The 24214-nt window shown below is 44.6% G+C and overlaps 1 protein-coding gene across 18 annotated transcripts in view; it reads left to right on the forward strand.

Moving 5' to 3' along the window:
• Positions 1–14168, forward strand: part of LOC142563544 (CUGBP Elav-like family member 1-A) — a 571451-nt gene extending 557283 nt beyond the window's left edge. For 8 of the 18 annotated variants that reach the window (XM_075674113.1, XM_075674114.1, XM_075674110.1 and 5 more), the window contains one exon: positions 4163–6491. The gene's annotated coding sequence lies outside the window, so the exon portion shown is untranslated. Of the gene's footprint in view, positions 1–4162; positions 6493–9135 lie in introns of those variants that run through there. The other 10 variants (XM_075674101.1, XM_075674104.1, XM_075674099.1 and 7 more) reach the window with 3 other exon arrangements.
• Positions 14169–24214: the final 10046 nt, after the last annotated feature.

Raw genomic sequence — 24214 nt, forward strand, 5'->3', positions numbered from 1 at the left:
TTTAATTATTACCGGATATAGCAAAAATATTTTCATGTTGGATATGACTTTAGTATAGCTAGGTTCCACTGTAGCTGTACTAAAGGAATGCTAAAGAACAACACAGTTAGTTTAGTCAGGTGGAGTATTTTCTCGATTCAATTTGCATTTGTATGGCAGAAAAGAAAGGTGGTTGTTAGCTCAGAAAATTAGCAGCAAGATCTTCCTTTTCAAATGCCGGCCCCAAATTATGGCATCTGTGCGTTGGTTTGATGTCGTGGATCTCCAAGTATCTTTGCCACTTTTGTCCAGGGAAAGTCCTAAAAAACTGACTTGGTCGATTCCTTTAGAATGCTACATAATCCTTTACCGATAGACTGTTAGCTGGTTCCTAGCAGACGCTGTCCAAATCTCATGACATCGTGAGGAGCCAGAGCAGGAATTTCAAGGCCTGTTTCGTTTTCGCATCTTTTCTGGCTTCCCAAATCCTCATATCCTTAATCCCTCATATTGGGATTAATGTTTCTGGTAGCACTTCAGAAATGTCATTCACCAACTTAGGCTAGATTATCTTTCCTCTTTGTTGCCACTTTAAGGTACAGTGTAACTGTCTTACATTTGCGAAGGTGGTGCACGTAACATGGAGGTGACTTTAACCTCCTGCCATTTCATTGCATTTCAAAGCCTTATACAGGTCACTATGCAAAACATTGTTTCGAGGAATCTGTGTGGCATCTCGGCTCATAATCTACGAGCAGTTGCACAATTCCCAGCCAGGGTCACAAAAATAGAATGACGTTTAAAGACTTGGTATGAACCCCTTATTTCCTAGCGAGTTGGCCTTGAACGAAGGGTAGGCATGGATCCCAGAACAACACATCGGTCTTATCGGTCTGTGACCCGTCAGCTTACCGGTGAGTTTATCTCAAGCAAAAGGCCAGCAAGTCCTGTGCTTAAGATGAGCTCTACAGTTTTCAGACGGCGCTACAACCCAAGCCCGTGTAATTTTGTGCATTCAACAACTTGCACATATAGAAGAGTGTATTTTAATTTATATGTGCAAATGCTTCTCACTTTTATTATAGCAACTAATTTAAATAGAGCGAGGCCATTCAAAATTTTACAGTAACATTGTTATCAGTGTTTGCTAACTTAGGTTTGATTTTTTATAATTCTGTTAATCACACTGGCCTGGTTTGCCATCTTACACCATCACGTAAAGCATGCGAGCTGTAACCACTAGCCATCTGCAGCGGCAAGTTGTAAGGCTCTCCTGAAAGCCACTTCCAGGCATCATGGCGTGTTAGTAGGGAACAGTTGGCACTTCATCTTTCAGCCTGGCCATTGTTTCAGGGCTGGGCATATCTGCAGTCCACCAGAACTGCCAAAGGCTTCCATCACTCACCATTACAAATTCTTTGGCCTCGTCTTGTGGTATTTGTGGTGTTTTTGTCAAGGAGCGCCAAAGAATTCAGTCAGGACGACCGTATTCGTATGATATACGGCAGGCTTCCATTAATTTGACTCTGGTTAATTCGCTTTTTCAGTTAATTTGACCGCAAAGGCCAGGCCAGTGCCCATGTATTTCTATGGGCCCAAGCTTTCTTTATTTCAATCTTAAAACTGGCCTTCGCCGGATAACTTGAACTTGGCCAGTGAGCATGCCTGTGCCTTAGCCTTATGGTGACCCGAAGGGGACCCATGTACTGGCAATCAGAAGCGCTTTAAGGGACAGCGAATGCGTTGAACATACGTCATGTCCTGTCGAAAACACCTATTTCCAGCGGGCCCTAGGAAGATTATTCAAGGAATAATGGTAGCTCACGTCATCTTATTACGGTGTTTAACCGATTCTAACACATGCCTTTTCTTTTTACTTTTTTTTTTCTTTTTTTTTTTTGTCTCCCATGAAAATTGGGCCGAAAACCGCATTTGTGGCATTCGTATGCTTGGACTCTAGGTGAAGCTGACTCTAGGAACCGTGCGAGGAAGCTGACTTTATGGGAAAGAAAAGACAGCTGCTACCGTGCAACATAAATTGAACCTTTGCCCATACTTCTTGCTAAAAAATCGGGCGCGCGTTAGATTTATGCTTTGTTTATGAGCTTCAGTGTTATCTCTACATTAGTGTTATACTTTGGACACATAGAAGGCGCGTGCGTGTTTTATTTGGGGGTGTGTAAGAACCGGGCCAATACTGGCAAATGAATCAGTGTTGTGTTTTGGTGTTTTTTCTGCATCTTTTTTAATTCTACCCGCTGGATAATTAGATAACTTTAATTGGTCCCGTCAGGGTTGAATTAATGGAAGTCGACTGTATAAGCACGGTGTCTTCTCTGAAAAACTAGTGCAGTTAGAAAAAAAAGCAGCCATGTGTTCGTGGTGTCAGGTAGTCCTTAAATGTAGGGAATCCATATGCGGAGCAGGCACCATGAAGCAGCAACCACAATGAATGCGTTTTCAAGGTATTTTCGGTCTGCTGCACGCCACGAACTGGATGCTGTGATGTTGGGCAGTTCCACATGGAATATACACGAAACTCATTGCTTTGTGGTTGCCTCTTGGGCTCCAAGCATGGAACTACGTCACCAAGGTGTACTGTGCCTTTTTCGTATCTGTTACCATGGTACCCATTTTGTGTGTCCTTAAAACTGCCATGGTGCAATTGTGTAGTCCTCCTTTTTTTTTTGTGCAAAGCCCATTGTTTCTAGTCACTGTGCAGGTCAGAAGCAGAGGTGGGCAGACGACTCGGGTGACCGGTCCATTTCATGGACTACATTGTTAGGCTTTGTTTGTCTGTGCCAAGCACGCCTAAATTGGTGCTATTGCCGGGCATTTCTGTGCATTTGTTCGTGGTTTAAAGTGCCAGTAGCAAACCTCTAGCAAGCCCAGCACTGATTGGCATTTGGCCAGGGTTCAGTGGAGGTGTTTCATGTAGGCTTTTCTGGTCAAAAAGCTTAAAGACTGCTTATTGAGCGAGGGAATGAAAAATTGAATGTGTAATGTTAAGAGACCGGAAGACAGCGGTGTGGATTAGAGAGCAAGGGGGGTTAGCCGATATTCTAGGTGACATTAAGAACAAATGGAGCTGGACTGGCCACTAAATGGCATTGAGCAGATAGGTGGTGATCTGTGAAGAGTAACAGAATTAGTGCCGAGGGAGTGGAAGTGCAGTCAAGAACGGCAGACAAGTAGGCAGTGTGACGAAAGTGGGAAATTTTCGGGCACTCACGCTAGACAGGGGTAATTAGAGATTGAGGTGAGAGGCCTTTGTCCTGCAATGGGCATAAAGTAGGCAGCCGAAACTCCAACTTCCCGTACTGCCTTGTGGCTGCCGCTGGCATTGCACACGCATGTCTGGAAAGGTCCATTGACCAAGTCATGGTGTGGCTTCGAGTTAAGGCACATTTCTGAATGCGGAGGTAAATGAGGAGACATGGCTCGCTAGAGTAGAAAGTTGGCAGTAATGGTGACCCCGTGTGTGCCCACATGACAGCTGGTAACACTACGTAACGGCTACTAAGGGTGAAAAGTAGTGTTGTCAACCACCTGAGTGTATCGTGAAAGCACAAGGTAATCCAATAGGTTCACCTCGGAGAGAGTGCATTGTAGCTGAAAACAAAAAAATCATGTTTTAGTAGTATACCAGTTATTGTTTAATGTGTTTATACAGACAAAAAAGGGGAAAGAGAGGAAAGGGCTGTGAGGATCATAACTGCCTCACTTTCTGATGGACACTTGTACGGTCCTATGGCTGCAAGAAAGATAACAGGGCAAGAAAGAGGAAATTTGCAATAAAAGAAAGGTAAAGCAAATAGAACAAGAGTGGAAACGGGCATGATTATAAATATTCACAATTGTGAAGCTTTGTTTCAAGGTAACGTGCTCGGGTTTCCACTGCAGATTTATGCCACTTTCAAATGGACACAAGTTCCTCTTTCGTGTCTGTGGCTCCACCTTTCGGATTTTCTGAGAATTTGCGTCACTCGAGAATCCCGGCAGAAGTCTGCTTGCCTCTGCTTCGTGGGCCCCCTTCCACGTGTCATTCCCATGTGTGGGTGCCTCCCTAACAGTTATACTTTGCTTCTTTTTTGCCCCCCTCCTCCCTCCCTTTTCCCAATGGCTTCATCTCTGCTATCTCCCCCTCTCTCTCTCTCTTTTTTTGCCTCCTCTTCTCTTGTAGAACGTTCGTTGTCTCCTGTCCTGTGTCACGTGAGCAGTCCTGGGCTTAAGCCTGCACATGCGTACGCACGCCAGCACTACAACAGCAACACCCTTCTCGTACCCTCCCAGTGTGCGCGGACCTCTGGCAGACTTTTTTACGAAGCAGCAATGAGCGAGCGGTAAAGAGGATGCGAAAAAAAAAAAAAGCCAAAAGAAAAAAATGGAAAGGGAAGGAACGCAGCGAGAGGCCGAGAGTGAAAGAAAGAAAGAAAACGACCATGAGACTTTCGCCAGTTTCTTGTGCTTCTCTCTCTTTTTTTCCCTCTCTCTCTCTCTCACCCTTTTGTCGGCAGTGCAGCGACGACACAATGCTTCACACCCACTGTGTCCCTTCCTCTCACCTTCGAAGAGTGGGCGGACGAGAGAGAGAGAGAGAGACGCTGAGACGAAAGACTCTCCTCTGAAACAGAGAAAGTGCATTGTGTTGCGCTGTGGCATGTTGCTGTTCATTGTTTGTCTTCTTTTTTTTTTTTCTTTCTACGATGTCTGGTCGAAAATGTTTTGTCAGCATCTGCACAACTGAGAAAGGGAGGGGTTAGGAGAGCGCTTGCTGCCCCTCTTTATCACCTTTTTTTTTTTGCTGATGTTTCTTTCCCACTCCTATGCTAGATCTTGTTCTCAGTCGAGCACAGGCTTACAGGGAAGCTTTCCCTAGGCAGTTGGTCCTTCAAAGTTTAGACTGCATTGAATGAAACCGGCAGGCCTGGCCGGAGTGTGTTGGAACGAGCCACATGTTGTCCTTCTCTGTAGTGTTGATCTGTGTCATTTGGTCCAGACAGTGATGTGCATTTGGGAGTGCGTTCCTGTTTTCACTGGCTCATTGAAATTTAGCCACCCTGCGTATAACGAACCAAACAAGGAGTGTGCAAGCCATATACGCACAACCACTGAGCTGGGGTTTTGTGCAAGGAAAACATTGATTCATTAACACATACTGCCATTTTATGTAGCAGCCTCCCTGCATTGTACCGGTAGTCGTATGACAAGACCGCGCACTGCCGCATCGTACGTTGGTGTGACGTACACCACTGTGTGCGTGCGCGCTGTCGTACAAGCTTGAAGAGCTTGTGCCTGCAGCTTAGTAGCGCGCTGCAGAGCTGTGCTTGCGTTGAAACTGGACCAACTGCCCGGGGCAAGCAACTCATGAACTGGTCTGTGTCGTCATGGTTTGGCTCGCACAAAATCTAATTTGGTTTATGAGCCAATTAACTGGCAATCCGTAGCCCTGAGACAGGCAGGCCATGAAGCATTTGCTAGCTGAGCCTTTCTACCCTGTGGACACAAAGGCAATGGTAATGGCAAGGAGGCAAGAAGGGACAGCTCGGCCTATGTCGTTATCTGTTCCTTGTTTTTTTCTTGTTTACCAATTCTCTACCATATTATGTGACGTGTCGTCAGCCCACAGCTGCGTATGTAAAGGGAATGGCCACTTGCTTGTGTAGAGGGGCTCCCGTAAATGCCTTGGCTGTAGCAACGTCAGCAAGGACTGTCCTCGCATTCTCCAGGTTTTACAGTTGTAAAGTGAGGGCGGCGAGGAACATATTTTCAATGTATTTCCCTCCTGGGAACGCATGACATCGGCATGTCTAGTCCACGCCACACGATAACCACACAAAACATGCTTCAGCCAGGATAACTATGCTGTCTCCTCCCAGTGTGAGAACAGACGTGCTGACATCGCAAAGTGCCACACCATAAATGCATCAACCATGTACCTTTTGTTGTAGTACCCTCAAGCAATCACTTTTGGGTCTACAATCACTTTCGGGAGATGTTACGTGACTTGGCATGGAATGTGTCCATGTGTGTGGCCGACAGTGCTAGGAGCACAGCGTGACTGTAGTGAGATTAGCACAGCGCCAGTAGCACTGTTGGCCGCCCACTTTGACTCGGCCAGTACTGAGTCCCGGAAAATCTCACGAAAGTGAGGCTTGAGAACACACTGCGGCTGCTTGCCACCTAATGTACACTCGCCCACAAAATATTACGGGACGCACGAGTGCGTGGTGAAACTGCCCTGCTCCCCTTTTAGCGGTGCACCCCTGGTGTCGAGATTGACGCCTGCGCGTCCCTCCGAGACTGCAAGCGCGCATGTTTCCGTATTTCCTCCTTGCGTGGCGGTGATATCCAAATGTAGCCGTGAGGTGCCCCTGTTGCGATTAGCGCTGTGGCATCTTCGACGGGCAAAACTTTGTTTATACAACAGAAATCACGCAAGCTCACGCTTCTAAACATGGTTCACATAGTTTTGTCCATCGAAGTTGTCACAGTGCATATCACAAGAGGGACACCTCGCAGCTACATTTGGATATCGCCGGCGTGCAAAGGAGGAAGCGTGGAAACATGCACACCTGCAGTCTCGGAGGGACGCACATGCGTGTAGGCGTCGGTCTCGACACCAGGGTTGCGCCGCTAAAAGGGGAGCAGGGCCGTTCCGCCACGCGCACGTGCGTCCCGTAATATTTTGTGGGCGAGTGTACATTCACACAGCAGGTCAAATCGGGGATTCAGTCTGCAGACCAAGTGCGGCGTTGCTCAGCGTCCCATACGGGCCACTCGTTGCCATGGTAGCCATTTGGTGCTGATGAACACGTCACGCATCTGTGGAGTGAACGGATCAGCAATGTAGTCTCTCACGTGCATCTACCCTCAAAAGTCTGGCAAGTGCCGCCCACTATAAAGCTCAGTGAGCAATCCATTTACACACTTCATGGCCTGTGTTCTTTTAGTGAAGGCTGCATGCTGCAGCTTTCCTTCTACCAGATGCCAAACCATGGACCACTTCCTGGGCCCTGTGGGTCGGTGCAGTGTCAGTGAATGCAGGTGGCCGCTCCATTGGTCTGTGTTGTCTTTCGATGAACGTGCGTACCGTGTGTGTAAACAGGTTCCGTCGCAGCTTTTTTGTTGCCAGGAATGACTTCAGGGTGAGATTTCTCATTGTCCTTTCTCGTAAAATGTGGAAAACAGTGCAAAGTGTAAAACGGCGGCACACTAAGTCGTAGTTGCCGTCTGTGTACTTTTTTTTTCCGTTTTGTCTAAGAAGTTGTCTTGGGACCTGCCAGAAAACGCAGAGGAACTGTTCCCTGGCGCGCAGTTCTGAGGTGTCATGAACGTTTTGTTTCGTTTTTCAATGTCGAGTGTTGACAAAGTCAAGGGGTGGTGTGGTGTGCCCATGTGGCAACTTGAGCTAGATATGATGACACAAGAAGCTGATAAAACGAACGCTTGCGGCAGACAGCACCTGGCAGATATGTTCCCTTTAGTATGTGTGTTCTGCTTTGCTTCGAGACGTGTCCAGCCAAGCTGTGTTGTTTGACAAAAAGCGTTTCCAAATTTTTTTGTCTTTTTTATCTCTATGGTGTGTGGTTGTCATGATAAGGATTACAAGGTTTATCTGATACACGTGTGGAGGTGTTTGTGGCACGTGATGGTTAACTAAAGGAAGTCCTTTTTTTTTTTCCCCTATGTGGTTGGTGTTGTGTAATCATGTTTCTTTTGTGCTTGACATTTCTGTCTCCCTTCATTTTGCATTGACTCTTGTCAATTGATTGCATTCTTCCTGATTTTTTTCTCCAAGTATTTTTTGTTTTCGTATAGTTTGTGGTTGCAATTTCTTTTTTTTTTTCTTTGAAGTGTACTGCGTGTGAGCTGTACTTCCCCTTTTCACATTCTCAGTCAGGGTATGCATAATGGTAACCCTTAGTAACAGTGTAATATAGTAGTTTTTTTGTATTATTTTTGTCCAATTCCTGTTTTGGCCAGTTGCAATTTTCTGCCCCCCATTTTCTGTTTTTTTCATGTTTCTTTCAGCTTTTCGGTGTTTGTCAGAATTATGGCTTGTTGTCTGACAGAATTGGACTGCATGAACACATCAGCACTTGTTTCTTTTTGTTTTGTCATTCACATTTTGGTGCCATTGCAGAGTCTCTAAATGCTCCTTTCTTTATGGAAGATTTATTTAGCAAGCTCAAGTACATTGCACACTTTATATGCTAGCAAACGTTAAAATGCAGTTGATTTATTGTTTACATATGCCTAAAGCGTTTTCTTGTGCCCGCAGCCGACTGAAAACAATGGAACACTTGTGTTTTCATGATGCAAGTCTCTAGTGGTCAGATCGAAGTTTCAAGATTTGTAGATTTTACATTTCTTTTTTTAGAGAATCACTATTGCCTTTAAATTTGCTGCTTGGCACGTCTCGGAATGCTTTTATAGAATAGTTCTAATTAGCAAATGAATTTGTTGTATCAACGGATTAATCTGTATATCAAATGCTCTGTAAGCTAGCTAAGCGATGACACTTGGCTAGATAGTCATCAATGCTCTTGATTCACTTTGCATATGTTCAAAATCTGTACAGCTGTAATGTTGGTGCATCATCCATTGGACTATTGTACGTTCTTAAAGACTGATTTCTGCCTTGTCGTCTGCTACAGCTCGTATCGTCTGCTATGGCTTGATAAGGGATCAACGCGTCTAAACTGTCCTGGAATCTCACTAGTGTACTGTCAATGATTTTACCCCATGTTTGGTGCACATTTGCTGCATGGTAATCATCATGTTCACACCTTCCTTTCAGTGAAGTAATGCTCATGTGTAGTGTTATATTGCCAGGAAATCCAAGTAGAGTGCATGTAAATCCAAGATAAGGTCATCTTGCAAGATGCCAGCAACTTCTGTGAGACTTCAGGCTCACCACAAAAGGCGTCAAACTCTTGACAGTACGTGCCCTCTCGCCAAAATTCTGTCGGCTATTGCTGCTTTGCCAACAAGACTGGCACATATCGATCAGCATTTGAAAGAGGAATGCCAAGTCTCTTCTTCATTCGTTTGAATTTTGTCATGCGTGCCGAGACAAGCTTAGTATTTGTGGTCTTAGCCCCTGCTGTTTCTTTCTCATTCGCATATCTGCCTGTTCTACCAAAACGTAAGTAAAAAAATGTTGCATTTAACAACTTCCTCAAAAGAGAGGCATAAGGCATGATGTATTATCAAAGTGCTGAGCAGGTGCTTGAAGATGCAACACTTCATTTGCCACAGGAAACTCTGATTAAAGGAATAGAATTACCCATTCTTAAGCATGTGGCTAAACCTTCGGATGAAGCTGGCTTTTGTGATCATTTATTAGAAAGTTTGCAAACGCTGCTTCCCACCAATGTGAAAACTCGTCCTATAACGATAGAACAGTCCTTACAACGCAATATGCACAGATATCAAAGACTCATTACTTTGCTTTGGGCTCCTAAAAGTACCATTGAGCTGCATAATTTGGCGAGCACGCCTTATATGGCTTAGTTAACTTCATTCTTAAAATATTGCACCCTTTAGAGCGTACAAAGGGCCTTACTTGTGTTGTAAATGATGCAGATCATTATTGTACACCCTTTTAGGGTGCAATTTCTGTCAGCCATAGTACATTTTGTCTGCATTAATGCATGCTGTATTTTTCTGCCGTGAATGTGAGCATGTAAACATGCTGCGTCATTAATAGCAGGGAAGTGCTGAAACGAAGGAAATGCATACAAGGTTCACGAGAATTGTCACAAAATCGCAGCCTAGAGGGTGTACAATACTTAAGAGTCAGTTAGTGGCTAATAGCTGGACAGTTCCCGAGACAGTTGTTGGTCCAATTCGTGCTGCTGGCTTTGCAGACGACTAGTGGTCAGAATTGGTTTGCCGCTCTAAATCTGCGCCTCTGGGTGCAGAGCGCCGGCATACTTGGTAATGCACCGTTTTCTTACCTTGACACCGTCTACAAGAATGACCAAGGTCGTGTCAGTCAGCTGTAGCGTGTAACAAACGACGCGTAACAAGTCGAGAGCAGCAAAACGAGTCTCCTGCTCCCTGTATAAAGGGACCCTTTGACAATGGGACACAATATCACCGCCTTTGTCGCACCGTGTCCGGTTGCCTGATGGAGGTGCAAGAAGTATATATATTTGTGCCAAATGCTTGAGACACAAGAAACCAAAAACAGATGTGAGAGAGAGAGAGATATTGATGTCACTGTTTTTATGTGCGTGCATGCCGGCGCAGATGGCCCTGCATGCACAACCGAGGAAAAAAGTATTTGACAACTTTTCGTGTGACGTGTGCCGTTCACCGTCTTTGTTCGTTGTCTGGGCCCCCAGTGTTTTTTGTGAGGACGGGCCCATGATGGTGTGGTGGTCTAAAAACCCAGTTCTGCGAAGAAAAAAAAATCGACTCTTGTCGGTCTAACTGTGGCCTCTCTCCCAAGTCGTCCTGCCTTGCTGTTGTCCCTGCATCGGTGTTAAATTAATTTATTAGCTTTAAGTGTCGGTTAAGCGTGCCGTCTTTATCGCTTTGGCGCTCGGGTTTGTCCAAAAGGTGTTTTTTTTTTTTATTCTTTCAATTTCTGTTGATCACTTCTTTCCAAAATGATGTCATTGTAATGACACTTTAACATAGTCAACATCAAGAACATTGCTCTAGCATTTTTATTTGTGGCCAGTTTTTCTTTTTTTCGATTTTGTAAGTAGTGAGACAAAAGGTTTGTAGAACATGTTGGCTCACTTTCTGGTCAAGCTGTCCTTATAGAAGGTGACGTGGCCCAGTATAAAGGATGGAACAGTGGAGCTTTTAATGCAGCCTTGCCTTTTGGCATCGTCACAAGAACATACATCAAGCACGCTTGGAACTAGTGTTTTTTTTTTTTCATGACAAAATACTAAACACAAGAAACAGCTACAGGCATGCATACTTCAAGGTTGTTGTAATAATGTTGAGGGTGACACAAAGGAAAAGAAACTAAGCGTGGGATAGTCGTTTTGGACTGAAAAATTCTACCAGCTTTTGCAAAAGCACACATTTCGCATTCTCTGAGCCTTGTGAATGCATTAAGACAGTGGTGTGAGGGGAAAGAAAGATTCCTGAGCTTGTTAAAGTGCTTCACAGTATAGTAAACAAGTACTATTGTCAAGTCCATGGGCTGTGGCGAGCTGTGCTAGTAGTATCTGAGAGGTTCGCCAAGTTTACTTTTGGCGCGTTCGATTGGTGTCATCGTTGGCACAAGTCAGCCCGTCGGAGTGCATCATCTGGGTGAGCCAGTTATCTGGTTGTTCACTGCTGTGTAGCCCTCCCGGTTCCACGCACACTGTGTTGGCCGCATACATTGTAACCCTTGTCAAGAAGTGATTCAGGTTCAAATGTGTGGTGTCAGCCGGCCTTTGAAAATTTCGTGATGCCGTTGCATGACTGCAAGCACTGCTGAGGGTCTCAGTGGTGCATCTTGTAGACTGTATCGGAACACCCTGATGTACTTGCGATGCGGTTCCCTACGATGCACACCGCCCCTATGGACATACTGACCATCACACAGCCAGAAAGAAAAAAAAAAGACGTGGACATAAGAAAAGCACATTGTAACCTTCTCCACTTAACAGCCTCACATGCACACATACATAGACATACACATGTGCATTCGTATATTGAACACGGATTCAACATGTGAGGGACGGCACACACAGTTGCTTTTCATTTGATCCTCCTTTCTTTTTGACTATCGATACAGGATGTATAGTCACTTTATAGAGAGATATATGCCTTCAGGAAAGTAACAACAAAAGAGCCTCTTCATATGTCTTGCAGCTCCCCTCTTGTCCCGAATCCAACCCCCGTTCGTGTTTGTGAATCGTGCTGTGTATTTGTGCGTGAAAAACAGTTAAGTGAAACTACCACTTGTGTGTGTAATGTACGACAGACATAAGAGGGGTAAAAAAAGTAAATACGAGGGTCGTGGTCGGAGGAGGAGAGCATTATGTGTTTCTATACAGTGCAAAGGCGATTATTTTTGTACCTGAAGACTAAAAAAGAGTTAGGCCCTCAAAGGCGGCCTCCTTCTTTTTTTTTTTCTTTCACTATTGATTTCTTGTTTTGCCTTTTCTCCCTGCAGCTGCTTATGCTTAAATTCCCGTGAGCATATACCTTACTGTGAAGTAAAGACATAGCTTTTATTTTTGTTTCTGTATGAAAACACCACTGTGTATGGTGGAAGTTTTGCGAATCTGTGACACATACCTATACCAGATGTTGAGCTTTGAGGTTAATGCATTGAGTTTACGCTTTTTGTGGAATTCATGGTTGATTTCTCTCTAGTTTGAGCAAGACTGCCCTGTTCAGCCACAAAACCTGCTGATTTACTTCGCTGTGCAGATTTATTGTTTTTTACCCCAGCTGAGCGGTTGACATCAGCATGTCATCTTTATGCAGCAATTGGTTATTTTCTTCTGTTTGACGACAGCAAGCAGTCACAGCCAATAGAAGCAGGGAAGTTTGACATGTCCTGCAAACTTCATTATTACTTCTTTTTCTTTATTGACCTGTGGTTTTCATTATGTGTGCATTGTTTGGGCCGAGAAATGATAACTGTGTTCACCAACAAACTGGCATGCACAAACCCAGTTGGTTGCAGACGGCTTCAGTTGCAGAAGTGATTGCAGACAAAGGACTCACTTCCACGGCTGAATCCTCATCTGCTGTCCCTCCAGTTACAGAATTTATAGGGTTAACTAAAGTTCCTTCAGTATGACAGCCCTTGTTGTTTCATTTTAGCAAATTAGGCAGAAACATCTCTTCATATTATCAAGTAGAGTAGTGTTTTCCTTGTTTCCTGCTTTAGAGCCAAATTTATGCCGTTTTCACAGACGTCATTGGTATACCTATGAAATCGTAAGTAATGGCACGTCGATCACTCTGGCTTGCCTATACTATTGTGGGCTTTGAAACAGCAGGCACATCGCTGTAGTGATAGCTTTGGACACACTGCAAAAGTGGCAAAGAGGTGACCATCTGTGGTTTTGTGCACTTCAACTATGGTAGAACGCGTCAATGTAGTGTTTTACTTCGTACTGGGCTGGACTCCCCCTTTTATTTAATTTGTAATTGTAGCAAGCCCCTCTTCAGGTTCCATAGACACACACTTATTGAATTAAGAACTTTTCACTCAGCGTGGTTTTGTTTTGCTATGCTTGAAAAGATATATTTGGTATCGCTCGTCAAGTAATAGCATGTCTGCTAAGTTGCGTGCTGTGAGCAGTGCTAAGCTTCGGGAAGCTTTGGGTGTCTCGAAGTGCGCACTCTGTTTGGAAGCGGACAGGAAACTAAGTAACCAGCCTTTCTTTGTCACATTCGTTATTTCCTGTTCAACAGCCTTGTAAAAATATGCCTCTGTATATTTACAAAAGCAGTGACCATTGCTGAAGTGGTTACAAGAGGCCGCATTTGCCTTTTTCTGAGACTGTTTCTCGAAAGTTCTTTTAACTTCGTCTCCACATTTTTTCTTGCCGCCTGTACTTGAATGGTATTCTGTGTCCACATGGTTTCTCAAATGCATTACAAGAGCGAGAAAAAATGTGAAGTTTGCCCTTTAATTTGTTGTTAGACTGCTTATTTCCGACTCTGTGTACATGCGCCTTGTTAGGGAAAAAAAAGGAGTGATTGTGCAGTTAACACCCTCCAGAGGGTGTTGGTCCAGTGGGGTGCACTGGTTTGCACCCGGCATTTGACTTTTTTTCACTCCCCTTGCAGGGTGTAAATTGTGCTCCCTTATTTAGGGTAACAAGCAAAGTCACACTAGAGCCTTGCTGGTGCCCGTGTAATGAGTGAAAGTAATACATGGGTTGGGGGACCTGTCAGCCCTGACCTTGTGCCCACTGTGTGGTAAATCATGGGCCCACTAAAAAAAAAGGCTTATTTTTCGCTGTCGAAGCATATGTAGGTTTGTTCGTGTGCCCTTGGCTTTTCTGTTCTTGACAGTGTATCATGCCTGTCCACACTCTACCCTGTTTTTCTTTAGTACTCTCATTCTTTGTTCATGTCTCGGAATAGTGGAGTTGTGTACGCATCCCTGTTTCATTCAGTGCTGACTGCAATGCTGCACCGAGAAGCTTTTTTTTTTTTCTTTCGGGTTTACGAGAATTTGAATAAAAACACCCAGAGTAATGGAAGCTGTTGGTCTTGTGTGATTTCTTTTTCGTTTTCAGTACGTGCTTTTTCTGGATAAGCATGCTTCCTAGTACCTGCCGTGCAAACGAACAAGAAAATTCGCAGTCTTCATGTCTGCAACACAGCAACGCGCTATTATTTATTTATTTCAGTAACTTCAGGGCCTTTAGGACGTCGTAGAGCAGAGTGGGGCATCAGATACTACGAACACAAATATTGGGTCAAAACATGCTCTTCAAGTGCACATTTAAAGTCACTTGGATAGTAATGGACACTATAGAGGTGGTCGAATTGTGTTCCAGTCATTACATGTTTGAGAAATGACAGAGTGAAATTGTTGGTTTGTACAATGAGGAAGAGAGACTTCACGACAAGGTCGTATGAATGAAGGATAGGAAAGTAACTCCTATTAGATGGAGATTGCGGTTATACTTCTTGCAAAACAAAGCGAGATGTGCTATCTGTCCATGTGAAGAAAGCGATGGAAAGCATAACACTGTTTTCATTGATATGCAGGAAACGTTGTAATAGTGGGAGGAGATGAATTGTGTGTGCTACGATTCTTTACAGCTTCAATGTTAGTAGTGAGACTGAATTAATGGATCCACACAGTAGATGCACATTCTAGTTTACAGTGAACGAAAGGGCTAGAAAGAGTTTAGAAGGGGCCATAAAGATGTTATGGCCTAGGTAATTGTCGATACACTTGAGTTTCTGCTATCTCAAAATTTTTCACACAGAAGCAGACAAAATGTACCGCAATTTAGCTTTTAGTAGCCAAATCTGATAACCTTTGGCTCCACAATGGATATCTAGCATCAAAGCTCAAGCTGAAACACCGGCGCGTCCTATGGTAGGGCTGTTTCTGTTTTTGACGCTCTCGTACACTACTTTTTCGCTTTACACTGAGGTGATTTAAGCCGACAAAGATATTACACATGAAGCAGCTCATGCAAGCAAATCTGGTAAAAATTCTATCCGGGATTCCTGTCGATGGGGAGGGAGGTTGTGACAATTATGCATGTAGTCACTATTATATATTTAGATGAAGTCTACCTTGAAAGCGACCGATTTATGTTTACATTATGGCCAGGAACCTGCCGTTTCATTTTTCTGTTCTGTTTTTCAGAATGGACTTTATTCAAATACAAAACAGTTGCCAAGAATGCTTATATGTATAAATGAAATTCAAGTGCAAAGATGATAATCCGTCTTGCAGCAGCGAATAGCACGAGCTATCTCGCAGTCGGCACACAGGTCGTCATCGACTTCGAGCTGCCGCCGAAAACACGAGACCCATCTGCTTCATTATATTGACTCCGGGTGTGTAAAGGAGCCATCCTAGTGACTCGTGAAGCAGACGAGATGTGAGGGGGTGGTAATATGGCTTCAGGTGGTTAACGTGCGCTGTCTCGCGATCCCCACAACGAAGATACGGCGATGGTGGGGACAAGCTCGGCGATATAGTTCACAGGTGAGGTTGCATCGATGATACGGTACGGACCGTGGTACTGTGCAAGTAGTTTCAGAAGAAAAGCCAGAAGTGTGAGGTGGTATGTAAAGCCAAACAAGGGAACCGGGAGGGAAGGCGGGCGTGGCCTCATGTCTGTTGCGTTGTGCAGTGGCCTACCAACTATTCTTCGAAGGGGAGGGGGGCGAGCCTCCCTATTTCGCTCCCCCACTCTCTCTCTTTCTGCTCTATCGTATATCTATCTTGGTTAAATAATAACCTGAGTTATACTTGTCTGGACAGACCTGATTGTCAGTCACGCATAATGAATCATTACAGTCCAGTTTTGCAGAAGCTTTTTGAAGCGTGTCGCTGAAGTGAGACAACAAGGTCGCCTAAGTTTCCACTAAGCTTTAGTGAACTTTTGAATCTTAAGTATAGCAAATGTTTGGGAGCGCTATATTATAAGCTATTGTGAAGTAAGCAAGTTACGTAGACGTTTCAGATTTGTCTAATGTCCGTGCATGTGACTGATAAACAGTGAATGTACCAACAGAATGGACGCGGCTTTTATTTATGTTTATGTATTGATACTGAAAGGCCACTAAGAATTTTGGCAGAGAGGATTATAAAACAAAACTAATTGCAAAATTTGTTAAAATGAAACAACCATCAGACTTGCCAACATTGGAGAGTTTTAGAATGGGGGCCCCAAAGAATAGTGTCGAAGCCATTGCGCGTGCGCGAGACGCAAACTCCATTTGGGTATTGCGTCGGGCACTCTATTTCACTGATTTAGCGGGAACTCCAAAAGATTTGCGTAAACAAGCATGGCCGCACCCTTCGAAGCGATGGCTTTAACCTAGCACCAAACTGGGTTCGATTCGTGGTAACGCGTGAAGTTCGCAAGCTAGGAGAAGTGACTGCGGCTATCGCTTTCTCTCAAGTAGCGTCTGTTACGAAGATTGATTCATTAGACGCCGCTGATTACGAATTCGATTATAGATTTTGTCTCGTAGGCCTAGCACGGCTTAGCTTGGCTGGTGAAAGCACGTAAAGTTGGTTACTCTAAACTAAGCGCAACTAATTGTCTGCTGCTTACAGAATAACCTCTAAATTGTAATTGAACTCGTGTACACGAAAGTCGAAATTCCTATTTTTATCATGCAATGATGTATTTTATTTAGTTATTTCATGGCCTCCGAGATTTACCCCCGCGCATGCCGCGGTGGATCTCAGAGGCCATCGTTATTCTAAAACTCTGTATTAAAAAGCAAAAGCGCTAGCACCAAAGCCCAGAAGTGTCAAAATGGTGTGAAGTACGCTAGTTGTTTCGTTAGCCAAGACGCACGGTTTATTTTAAAGATTACCTGTAGGGACGCTTCAAAAAAGCGTCGAAAAATTCGTATAACAGAAAAACGGAAATGTTAATAATGTCTATTCGTGAAATATCCACGTAATAGGGGGCCAAAATTTCACTTGCCATTTTAGTGGTGGCGCTGTCGCCGGTATGTGGGAATAATCTAGCGAATCCAAAGAGTAAGGCTTTGTAACATCGCTCTACTATGTATTTGCGTCATGTTGAGATAAGTTCAACCTAACATGTAGGACGCAAATGAGAAATAAAATTATTAGCGTCAATACAGCAATCGTAACTAAGCTCTCGAAATCGAGCATTTTACGGTGAAATCGTGAAAGCTGTTAGACATTAAATACAGAAATAAATCGCAGCATACAAAAGAAGCAAGAACCTGATTTCAGCACGCTAGTTTCGGAACAAGAGTCAATATTTGGTTGAAGAAGTTTATCATTAGTTCCACTTTTCCAGCCGTTAACGTCTCTCAGAAAAAAATGAGTACTTGAAGCAATTAATGCATGTGCGATAGTAACTGTTAAATTATGCATTTATCTGGTGGCATATCCGGATAACGAAGATATTACTTTGGTGTATCAGTGTTGTAGTGCCCATAAGTTAGCCGGTAAGAATTCATACGGGAACAGAAATTCCTCTAGGACAAGCCAATTTGAGCGAGTTGAGTTGAGAGAGCTGTTGTTGAATAGCGTCCCAAAATAGTTTGGTGTAATAGTTCTGCAAAAACCCTCAAGGTGGAAGAGGTAATTAATAAAGGGCAACTTCTTCAACTGCGAGGCTTTTCTTTCGAGGAACCCGTATGGGTTTCCTTTGTAGCAATTGCTACGAAGGGGTGGATGTCTGATTTTCCCTTTATTAGGCCCAAAATGTTACGTGTAATCCGGACGTCACTTTACAGCGTAGCTGTCTATGGCTAGGGTTCCATGCACTTTTTGTATCCGTCAACAAATCTGTGTGAGCAAAAACTATCTACGTCAGCAATGGCTCGTGCCACGTAGATTGCTCCGATGCCACTCATCATGCTAGCGTTCCCATGCTGCCCCTCCCTCTGCGAAGGCGCTGACGTCACTGGCCCATTGCCCCTCGTTGCGCTGATTTCGGTCTCAAATTCTTTGCCTCAGTATATCGGGAAATTAACACCAATGTATATAACGAATGCATAACACGAATGAACGCGTATGTATAAAGATAAAGGTGTGTGCGTACCTTTCGTCCCAATGATCACCGATCAAGAGAATAAATGCGTTCATACCTTTGGTGTAAATTTTGTGTCACCTCTTTGTCGTGTGCTACACAGATTCGCTGATCATCCACCTTCACAGAGTGGAACGGTTCATCTTTTTCTTGTATTTTCTCTGTTTTGTCAGTATCAGTTTTAGTCAGAGTCGTATATTACAGAAGCATTGCCTACTAGTGGTAAGGCAACAGTTTTACAGGCTAGTAACCGAAGAGCAGGGACGGGGAATATTAAAGCTCTTCGAAGAAAGAAGTTTTCGGTTTCGGTTATCAGTGACATGGCAAATGTGCCTTGACCAATGTCCTAAATATCTAGAGTTCTTCTATCAAGAAGCAGAATATTTGCACAAAACCTAAACTTTAAATTAAATAAAATTAAATTATGGGGCTTTACGTGCCAAAACCCCTTTCTGATTATGAGGCACGCCGTAGTGGAGGACTCCGGAAATTTCGACCACCTGGGATTCTTTATTGCACGTTAAAGGCCGCATTTCGCCCCCATCGAAATGCGGCCGCCGTGGCCGGGATTCAATCCCGCGACCTCGAGCTCAGCAGCCCAACACCATAGCCACTGAGCAACCACGGCGGGTTTAAATTTTGAAGGTTTTTATTCAAGACTAATTGTCATCAAAATCTTTTCGAAATTGGTTCAGATTTGCCAGAGTTGACATTCAATAGTCTCCTGGAAGTCTTGATTCAGCTTTTCTCAGTCAAAGTAACTTCTGATCTCCGAGTAACAACAGAATCGTCACCACACAATTTAATTGTAACTGAAATATCTGTTAATTTATTAGTAATGAATACAAGAAATGTGGCCCTTGCAAGCATGGATTCCTGTCAGATGCCAGTGCGTACTGAAAGCCGTTTTTAAGAGTGGCTGTTGTAAACAATATATTGCTGTCAGTTTCCTAAGTAGCGTTACGGTTGGCATCTAGCACGCCGTGCAAAAAGGATTTTCGCCCACCATGCCTCGTCGAAACCAAGCATGACTTCTTAATTCAGCATGGACATCTCGAGTGTCTGCCGGTCTGGTGGAAGCCCCGCAATGTTTACAGGCCTCTTTTTGTGTGTGTGTGTGACTTTAGAGGGACTCTTTCCTCGAACTGTGAAACCCTACAGGAGAACTTCCACGAACCAGCAACGTGCAGAAGAGAAGGACAAGCGGCTACAATTCCCGGAGGCTTGGTATAACCAGAGGCTTGGTATATCCGGAGGCGGGGCCCTCTTTCCGCGAATCAGGCTCTGTGCCTGTCACGTGACGTCGACGGAAGCAAGATCCCTCCCACGATTGTAGAGAGCCTATTTAAGGGGCTCCGAAATGTACCTTTTTTTTACACTTCATTCTCTTCTCTTCATCATTCACCAACCTTTGAATAAACCATGCAAGTTTCGCACGAGAATTCCTCTCGTCCTTTCCCGGTCGCCATGGTCTACCGGATGCCTGCAGCCCGCCGACAACGCCACGCTACCCAATAGTAACGTAGGTCGAGCTTCGATAGGCAGGCGTCGCTGCAACTCGGCAGCAGTACGATACGCTAGCCTGGAGTACGTAACAAACTGGCTGACAGCGATTGAGATACGCAACCCTGGAGACCCCAACTTGGACGACAACTACGGGATCGTAGCCTTTTCGTCCTGGTGACAACGTTTGGAAGGAAGGTGTCTGGATTCATGACTACATATGGAGAGTGCACGGCTTTTCTTCACTAAGGTATCACTTGGCTTTACGTATTTCTTTTGGAAAGTACAGTGCAGTAATTTCCTTTAACCGTTGACGGAAGTTTCAGTACGTCAAGGTTGTAATAGAGTGAAGAGTTAGCAGCACTAAGGGCAGCCATGAACTTGAAGGCACTAAAGAAGCCGGAATTGTTGAGCTTGACAAAAGCTCAACAATTTGATGCGGCCTCCAAATTGCCGTATCAAAGAGAAAGCCGGAGATCATCGAGGCGATCGAAGCGATCGGGGCAGACGACGATGAGCTGAAGGAATGCCTAGAGAGCATTGCAGAGAAAGAGGAAAAGCCTAAGCACCTAGAGGAAAAAGCAGAGCCCGAGCGCGCAGCAAGTGAGGCCAAAGAAGAGGGCGACCTTGAAATGAAGCGCCTAGAGATTGAGCTTCTGAAAGCCCAAAATACTGAAAGGCCTAGCACAGAGGCACGTGAAAGCGAACGCAGAATGACAGACTTGATGGCACCCTACGCAGTAGGAGGGGACATTGGTCTTTTTCTGGTACAGTTTGAGCGCACGTGTGAGAAGGCAAAATTCGTGAGAAACACGAGGCCGCAATGCTTGCTTACGTTACTGCCACATCAGGTAACTGATATCGCGACGCCCGCATGGGGAAAGTAGAAGCAGAGGACTTCGGTGAAGTCAAAACAAATATGCTTGAAAAGTATAGATTATCAGCAGAAACATTCAGACGAAAATTCAGGGAAGTTGAGAAGACCAAAAGTGGGAGTCATACTCAGATTTTGCATACACCTTGGAGGTAAACTTGAAGGAATGGCTCAGAGAAGAGGGTGCACTCGGCGACGCCGAAAAGACAATGCAGTGCGTTGCTTTAGAACAGCTCTACCGCCGGCTGCCAGTAATCAAGCATTGGGTTCAGGATAGGCCAGGCGTAGACACTATCACAAGAGCGGCCAATCTCGCTGAGGAGTACGTAACCCGCCGTGCGTTCGAAGGCAACGAAGCTCCTAAGAAGGAGGCGACTAAATACAGACCCGACAAGCCAGAGCGATGGTCGAAGTCGAAACAGTATAAATCAAAGGAAAGGCCAGATTCAGTGAAATGTAGTGACGAGAACAGCAAGGGAAGGGAGAAGTCACCCGAACAGAGGGCAGAAAGGCAAAAGAAAAGAAGCTTTCGAGGCCATGAATCCAATAGTTTGCTACAACTGCCAGCAAACGGGGCATATCTCCGTGGGATGCAAGAATTCCAAACTAGTGTTGATGTCACTAAGTAGTAACGAGGATAATTTGAAATTGCTAGAACCGTACATTCGAGACATCGGGCTAAACGGCAAACCGTGTAGAGTGCTTCGCGACTCGGCAGCCACAATGGACGTGGCGCATCCGTCGTACGCAGAGGAAGGCCAATTCACAGGAGAATCTGCTTCGATAAGGCAAGCCGTAGAGGCCTCCAGTATTTGTCTGTCAGGCTTACGTTGTAGCTCGGCGTCCTCCGCAAGAGGAAACTTTAGCTTGGGTGCTCCTATCTAAATAAATGGAGAAGGGGAATTCGTTTTTCTCGGCAACCACTGCACCAAATTTGACGAAGTTTTTGCATTTAAAAGAAAAATATGGGGGGGGGGGGGGGGAGCTCTAGTGTCTGCTGGTTTCGAATTTTTCATTTAGGTCGTAAATTTTTTTATTAAAAATTGGCCAAAATCGGAAATTTTCAGAAAACAAAACTAGAAAGTTTAAAACTTTGTAACTCAACAGTGAAAAACGATATCACAATTCTGTGAATTCCATCAAATAGCACATCTACAGCAGACAAAATTGATATGTTACACATGAATCTAAAAAAATTCAGTATTATGGAAACACAGATTTTGCAGAACCCTTCTACACAACTTAACCAATTCACGTAAGATACAAATTGACATACCAAATTTGTCCGCTTTGACTGTTATAATAGATGCCGTTGACAGAACTGCGATATCTGTTCTTGATGCAGAGCTGTTAGTTTGTAAACGTCGTGTTCCTATTTTTTTCGAACTTTCAAATTTTTCGAAATATTTTAAACAAAATTGAGGCCCTAAATCGAAATTCCGCTTGCAACAGACACTACAACTTAACTTTCTCTCTCAAATGCAACAAATTTCATTAAAAGCGATCCAGAGGTTATCTTAGAAAAGCGTTTGTGCGCTTTACATCTACTTGAATAGGCCGCGTCGGAGTGGGGCCCGAGCTAAAGATTCCTCTTAAACAATTTGTCGAGGGATCAAATACATGAATAATAATTGCATTGTCATTGCCAAAGATACTGCAAACGAATTCTTTAACACTACGCGCCGTGAAAACAAGTAAATATATCATTCTTCATAAAAGAATATACTCGTATGTGCCAAAAATTGTGTCCAAAATAACTGATGTCAATACTTCCATGTTTTTTGTCTATTATTAAGTAAAGAAAATATCACACGAACTTTAGAACTATATCAGTTCGAAAGCAGCAAAGCAGTGTATGCCGCTGATACGAAAAATGTAAAAGCCATGAAATGAACAAGTTGAGGACAAATATGTTCATGAAACTTTGTCATTCAAGAACCGTGTTTACATTCATGTACGTTTGCAACAGCCAGTGCAAAATATAAATGACGCTGGCACTTGTTCCAATGTATTACGCTGGAGCAGCTGTCACCGGTCGTGTATCGTGAGTAATTGCACCGAAATTATAGTCGCAACAGAGAGCACATACAGAAAGCAGGAGTTCTGCAAAATATACGAGGGCGAGTCAAATAAAAGTGAGCCAATGCGAATATATGGCAAACGGGGTACTTTATTCATCCCATTGACTGAGGAGTCGCGTGATTCCGGTCTCATAAAATTCCTTGGGTTGCTGCTTCAAAAAGTCTGCAACTGACTATTTCACGTCATCGTCCGACACGAATGTGGTTCCTTTGAGCTGTCTTTTTTTCGGTTGCCCCAAAATGTGGATATCTCAAGGCGACAGGTCTGGGCTGTGTGGCGGATGTTCCAACGTTTCCCACTTGAACGTTGCCAGTTTTGTACATCAGTGATGTAGGGACGGGCATTGTCGTGGAACAAGATGACCCCATTCGTCAGTTTTCCACATCGTTTCTTTTAGATTGCAACACGCAGCCGTTCCGGCGTTTCACAGTATCGGAAACAATTGATAGCCTCTCAAGACTTAGCAAATTCAATCCGTAATGGTCCCTGACGATCGAAAAAAAAAAGTCAACAGCACCTTTCCGGCGAAAATGATGGCCTTTGCTTTCTTTGGGCGGGGTGAATTCGAATGTTTCCATTGTAAGCTTTGCCGTCGTGTTTCAGGCTCGTAGTAGTGGCACCATGGTTCGTCCCCGATCACAATTGCATACAAGAAGTCCTCACCCTCATTGTGATACCGGATCAGATCAGTCAAGGCAGCGCCGAACTTCTCCGTCTTCTGGCAGTGGTTCAAAATCTTGGGCATTGTTAAGAACGGCCAGCTGAAGTGCAAGTTTTGCCAGCCAGTTGCGACAGCGGCGGCGACTTTTTCTTGGAACGCCACCGTTACGCTCTAGCCTCGTCGCCGTTGTAACTAAATGCGATCGGTGGACCAACTATTGTTACTGAGCCTGCCACCGCCGCCCTGGTCTGCCGCGAGCGGGGGAGTGCTCGCGGGAACGTAGTTCGAGGCTCCTTCCCACGCGCCGTTCAAGAGGCAAGACAATGGGCAAACGGTGACCGCGCTGCGGGGGTCAGCTCGGGGAATAAAAGGCGCCTTTCCTGACGTAAGCCCCGAGTTCTACGAAGTCCGTCTGACGTTGGCAACGGACCGTGAGCCTCGCGCAAAGAAGTGTGTGAGTGTGTGTGTAAGCCGTCCCGCAGAGAGGCGACTTGTTTACAATGACTGGACGACCGTTTCCCTCACCTTGGGATCGAGGGAGGACCGAGTGTTTATAAACCGCTGTTGTGCGGCTGCTCAGAACACTTTCTTAAACAGTCATATTAGACTGATGTACTTTCTCTCGTGGTCATGCTGGACTGATGAACTGCATGTAGTTACTGTAAATAAACCCATATTCCTCGTTCTCGATGAGAAGCAGTCCTTCCCTTCATCAACGTCCTCAGCGTGGATAAGTTGGACGACGGCATGGACCAGCTGCCTTCGAATTCATGCCCGAATCCAATCTTGACAACTGATTACGAGCGATGGGATTGACCTCCCAATCCTTACAACTGGCTGACACCGGTGAGACGGACTTTGCGACGGGGTGCTGTGTCTGCGGTGAGTGCTTTGTTCTTGCTTTGACTCTCT

Source organism: Dermacentor variabilis, chromosome 11, assembly GCF_050947875.1.
Source record: "Dermacentor variabilis isolate Ectoservices chromosome 11, ASM5094787v1, whole genome shotgun sequence".
NCBI lineage: Eukaryota > Metazoa > Arthropoda > Arachnida > Ixodida > Ixodidae > Dermacentor > Dermacentor variabilis.